The sequence below is a fragment of the Papilio machaon genome, chromosome 10 (genome assembly GCF_912999745.1).
Source record: "Papilio machaon chromosome 10, ilPapMach1.1, whole genome shotgun sequence".
NCBI lineage: Eukaryota > Metazoa > Arthropoda > Insecta > Lepidoptera > Papilionidae > Papilio > Papilio machaon.
Window position 1 is genome coordinate 2,583,288 of NC_059995.1, and position 6,372 is coordinate 2,589,659.

Here is a 6,372-nt window from a genome sequence, read left to right on the forward strand (position 1 = left end):
CTACGTAAAGCTTCGGTGCTGGGATTTGTAGCGAACTTCAGAGTTCAGTGATAATTGGCGTAGTTATATACATACCACATTTTGTAAAGAAAACATCAATTTCGTTATCTACCTGATTTTTTTATGTATTAAATGTGAATGAGAATATATTTATCACATTTCAATGTAATTTTAACAAATAAAAATAATGGATATTTATTAACGAAATTATTTTAAAACTGCCTTTGACTAGTTGCGAATTTATATTTTAAAATAAATATAAAAAAATCATAAAAATAGTTATATAACTGACAATAATGATTGTTAACTGATGTATGGAGTGTTATGAGTACGTACGGTTATTTGATTTTAAATTGATGTCCAGATATTATATGTATTGAGTAGTTCAGTCGTCGTGTTTGTAGACTGAACTTATTTAATTATACGATCATTAAATGTACAGTATTGATTGTAGAGCAATTTGGATAAATTTCCAGTAGTAAAACAAATATCAATATGGTTTCATACAACCGTGTTAGCATCGGTAATCTTATCACATAATTTTTATGTGTTTCTTGATTTTTATTTAATTAAAAATTTTCGTTTCATTTTACCATAACCAAGGTTTATTACATTATGAAATGTAAATTAATATTTTTTTTAATCTGTCAAACATGACGTCTGAACTACGAAACAAAAAATGTACACCAAAATAGTACTATAAATATGATGTTAGCTGATAAAATAAACATTGATGTACGAGTATGTATAATGAATGATACTGTCTAACAGTAATGTTTTTATGTGTAAGAAACTATGGTAAATAAAACTAAATACATGTGTGTTATGCGTGCATTGTATATTGCACAATAGAGTACAGTTTATGAAATATATATATTTTAGAAATATTTGCACCTTTCGTAGTGAAATATTCATATTATGTAATATTTGCAGAATTTAAGCTACGATGTATTTATGACTCACTTAAAAGCAAAGTGAATTGATATAAGTTTTAATAAAATTCTATGTAACGTGACCGAAAAAATTTGTAAATGTTAAAAGTTTTTGATTAGTTTTTTGTCAATTATATCTCTATCTTTGTAATCAGATTGTAAAAGAGTAGTTGTTTTGGATTATTTAAATGTAAGAATGGTCAATTAATTAATTATTTTTATTATAAGATTTATATTTTCCGCTTTGTTTGAACGATGTAAGCTAGGCGTCGCATGCTGTCTTACAGAACGCTTAACACTTGATTGAGCCTCTGTTTCCTAACCTAACCTACCTTTAACCGATGCACAAGTTCTAAACATTTTTAATTTTTATATTATATTTACTTCAACCATTTAATAACACAAAAAAAAAATATCTAAAGCTACTATATTTCAATTATAACTTACAACCTATAACATTTTGGGTATAATAAAAAATACATAATTGAACACTAAATCTTTATTGTTTACAGTAACTGCGAGTTTTCTCAGCCAAAAACACTTGTATGAATGCTAAGGATGACATGTTTTTTTGTATAAGTTTTCCGTCAAAGGAAACTTCAGGAGTACGACATGTATTTTTTTAATTTCGCACGATATGAACCCACATAAATAGATGTTAAGGAAAAAAATGAGCTTCATTTAGATTAACTGGTTGCTTGAATAAAGTGTTGTGTATAACGAACTAAATTCCAAACATCATCACTTCTTATTTTCAATTTGATTTTACGATATTTTTTAATCTGTGTAATCCCATCGGTTTATTTTTAGATTTTATAAGCTTAACAAAATGTAATATTTTATATGAAATGTTAAATAGAATTTCATCTGCCATATCGACCCACTTTCAAACGCACATAATTGGTGACAGGGTTCATATTTTATATTTGTCAAAAGATCAGATTTTATTCATTTACCGTTTTACAAACTTCCTAATGAAATTACAATTTCCCCAATAAAGTATTTTTTACAAAAGAAAATCTACTCTCGCTTTTTAAATAAATCATTGATAGAAGAAAGATATTTATCTAAAAGTTTTCGCTCACATTGAGATTTTAACAGAAAAAAATCTTCATGAAAGGCAATCTATAAATTTTATAACAAAATAGTACATATGTATTTCTATCACTCAACTAATGCTTCCTAAATATTTATTTAATTACAGATAAAAAGAACTTTATGGCACAACATATTTATACATTATAGTAAAAAGTATGCAGCATAAAAATCCACATTCATTTTCATGAGAAACATTTATTGTATTTGTTAAGTAACAAAAAAATATGGCAGCTTCATTATAATTTAATAATATTACATTTTATATTATAATTTATTTTAACATTAACTTTAAGATATATGATAAACTAATTAATATAAATATAAAGAAGCATTTTATTTTACTTTATGTGCTTTGCAATGTGGTAATATAGATTTTTGTTGGTCTGTACGTACAATTTCTTATATATGTGTGCTTCCAAACTATGCTTGTTAGTTTACGAACTCTGCAGTGGGTCCTAGTAATCGTTGGTAATAAATATAGCTAATTTAAAATGTTATAAGCTATTTTACGGCCTAATTTGTAGCTACGTTTTGATGCCTCACAAAATGAAATCTATTCTAGTTTATGTCAGAAAGACCTTTATTGGTAAGTTATCATAAAAATACATCGAAAAACCTTAATCAATACTTTGATTATTGTTTTTTTTTTTTGCTGTGTTATATCAGAAGCATTACGTTTTGTTAACAATCAGCTGATTTTGAGTTTTAATGGTCCACCCATCTTTGATATTTTTGCGGTATAATAAAAAAAAGATATAATGAATTTAAAAAGTACTATTTAATCTCGATGATTTTTAAGGCTTTTTCTTTAATCTGTATTATGTTCTCTTATGTTTTTTTTATAATTTTATACATGAGGTGTCACACCGTAGCTATCCAGTTGTATTTAATTCGTCAATATCTGAACGCGTATATATGTGTTTTGTACATAATAAACATACTTGTATCTGCAATAGAAATAGGATTTAAATGGCATAATATTAATCAAGCGATAGTTTACAATTTTTATATGTAAAAAAAAAAACAAGTTAAAAGCTTTCTACGAACTGTGTTGTAATAAGTTGCGCTGACCAATATGAGAAAATCGTTCAAATAATTATAAGTTACTAAGATATAGTTTGATGTGTAAAAATCGTTCCTTTAGAATAATTATCACTAATTTAGACTTGGAAAAGACTAATTATTTATACATCTATCATATTTTTATTGTATTAATTTGCCGTTCGTTTCGAAATGCACGAATTCAAAGACTGTATTCGCAAATTTTTATATTTTAACAGTTCATGCCAGAGTCGTTTAGTTAATGAGAGGATGTCTAGTATTTATTATTCGATTCTGAGTATGGAAACGTGTGAATTTTTAGTTTCTTTAAATTGAATATTTATTATTTTCTAATTTATTTGGAATGTCACCAGGAAAGATTGATAAACAAGATTGTTAAATGTTGCTGTAAAACCGTTTTTTGTGAGATCTAAAAATGTAGATAATGACCGCTGTGGTTAAAGCAAAATTATTCATTTTCAAGTATTGTCATGTCTTGAATTTGATGTATACTTCGAACCATAACGAAAAGAGTTACATATCTTAAGTAATCTCATAAGACGTATAACTCTTTTCCTCATATGGACTATATTTTGAATTGTTAATTTGAATTCAGAGTTCAAGTTATGAGCAATGGTAATTTCGTGTAAGAGATTAAGGAGCTTGTTTATTTCGTGTTATGTAAATAGTTGTTTTTTTAATTTTATTCGAGTCATAACATTATTTGTATTATTTTAAAACATTGGTGCATATCATGTGTATAGAACAGATGATTAATCAAATAAATTAGAATGGAAATATAGTTGATTAAGAATGTTTTATTTTCTTCTATATTTACCTAACATCGACTGGCTACAACTCTAGGGAATATGTCAGTTCATCAAGTAATACGTAAGTTTCGACAGACAAGGATAAATATCCTCAGCCATCCTCAGGTCAAATGACCCGGTGTGCATAAGTAAAACTAAATTATGACAGGTCACTAGCCCTCGTGTCGTTCGCAGATGTATGGGCAGGCTTAAGACAAGGTGGAAAGATCTAGTCCAAGTCTCGGACGAATATATTTTGTACAGAGCGAAATAAAAAAGACTAATTAAGAAAGCTGACCCCACCTTCATATGGTTTACAGGCTAGTCAAAGAGAGAGAGAGAGATAGCGAGGAGGGGGAGAGGGAAATAATTACTAGCGAACTCCTGTCATTGTCAAAAAAGGTTTATTTTTATACTGAACTGTCATTTCATTTTTTTTTTCATTTAATCTAATTTCAATGACCATGTAGGTTTTACTAATATTCTTAGGGATATTACCACCATAGCAGCGCCTCATCGAGAGAGACATCCTTGTTACTCGCTGCTTACTACCTCATTTCAGGTCTCAAGGTTCGAATAAAACAACATATTAATATAACATGTTAAATATATATTCATTTCAACGCTACAACATTTTATTTGTAAACATAAATGTCTATTTACAACAATTATTGCAAACCTTAAATAAAATCACAACATAAACCAATGGTGTTCATGAACCATGCCGTATATTAAATAATTATCTATGACTGTCAGTGTCAATACCTTTTATATAAACTTTGTCATTTTTTTTACTATGTTTAGTTATTTTTTTATTTTGTTCAATAACTATTTTCGACAACAGGAATAGAATTTTACATCGATCGGATTTTTCCCAACATCGATATGCTCTGTCGGTAAAACAGTATAATTAAGAAACTGTTTTACCGACATCTGTATTAATTTTCCGATCGATTCTTTGACAAAAACAGTAATTGCACCAAAGATAAACAAGTTTGCACTGACGTCATTAATGAGTAAATATTCATTTCTAGGTTAAACTAGTTTTTTTTATTATTTGACACATCTTTTTACACTATTGTAGATGGAAGTTCGGAATGATAATGTGAAAGTTATTTTTTTTTATATTTAGATTGTATAAAACAAAATATGTGATTGCAATATTTACAACGCAAATGTTAATCTAAAAATAACAAATATTTTATTCGGCTTTAAATTATCCGATATCTAAAAACTTAAGGACGGTGATTAGATGAATTAATGGACAAAATCTTGATTAATATAAAAAAAAATATAGGAAAATGTGCTATTAACAAACTTATTATTTTTATAAATTAAAAATTAAATTATTACGAAAACATAAAAATAACTATTAAAAACAATTTTACAAAAAAATATCACATTACAAAATTTAAAAAAAATTTAGTTGCTTGGTAAAACTTTCATGAAATGTTTATAACGCTGTCAAAAATTAAGACTAGGATTTTTTACGTCAATATTATATTGCAAAGATAAGAAAAATTTAAAGCAGATCTATTTTTCATATAGTCGTTAAAAAAAAACTGTGGTTACGTATGTGATTGAATTTTAACGATATGTTTATATGGACCAATGAAATTTGAACTTTAAGTTACAAACTATTCGATTTCTTTATCATTTTAATGATTCAGTTATACTTTAGATATAAGAATTGTAATACTTTTGAAATTTTCAAACAACTCAAAAAATTTACTACAAGAATGACAAATACGAAAGTTTTTTAGGAAAAATTTCTACGATTTCTGATTTTAAAAGCACAACACTGAAAATAAAAAATATACAAAAGGTTGAATTAAAAAAAAAATAGTGAAAATAAATTATTTTTAGTAAAATACTATTAATTTATTCTAGTTTTGGAAACTCCGGACCGACGTTAATACAAGACCAAAAAAATTATTTGTAACAATTTATCGTTACAAAATAACAAAGATCTAAAGTAAAAATGTATATAGTTCGACAAACTTATTTGCCCTGGTACAATGTTTTATGTGTGTTTATGTCAAGTATATTTTTGACTAACAGTTGTATCAACGCCACCCACCGGGCCAGATAAGTTTGTAGGACTATACTTGGATTTTATATAAGAATTAGTTAACTAAAGTGTCATATCAGCTTTTGAATTACACGAAAATTATTACAATACGTGTAAACCCGCAATGGAATTTAATGTCCAGTTACGTAGTCATTTCTCAACATAAGCTATTAGGACTATACGTCACTATGACGTCATTAGACAAATGTTATGTTATGGTCGAGTGTTTTTTTACAGTTTTTAGCAAAATTTCAAAATTAATTTTTTGGGAAAAAAAAATTTGGATTTTTTTTTTTGGAAAAACCTTCATTTTTTAAGCGTTCTGTAATCCAACACATCAAATGCGACCTAACGACAGATAACTCAGTTACTGTATACAAATAAACAAAAGTATCTTCACGCTACTGCATTTTGAGACAGT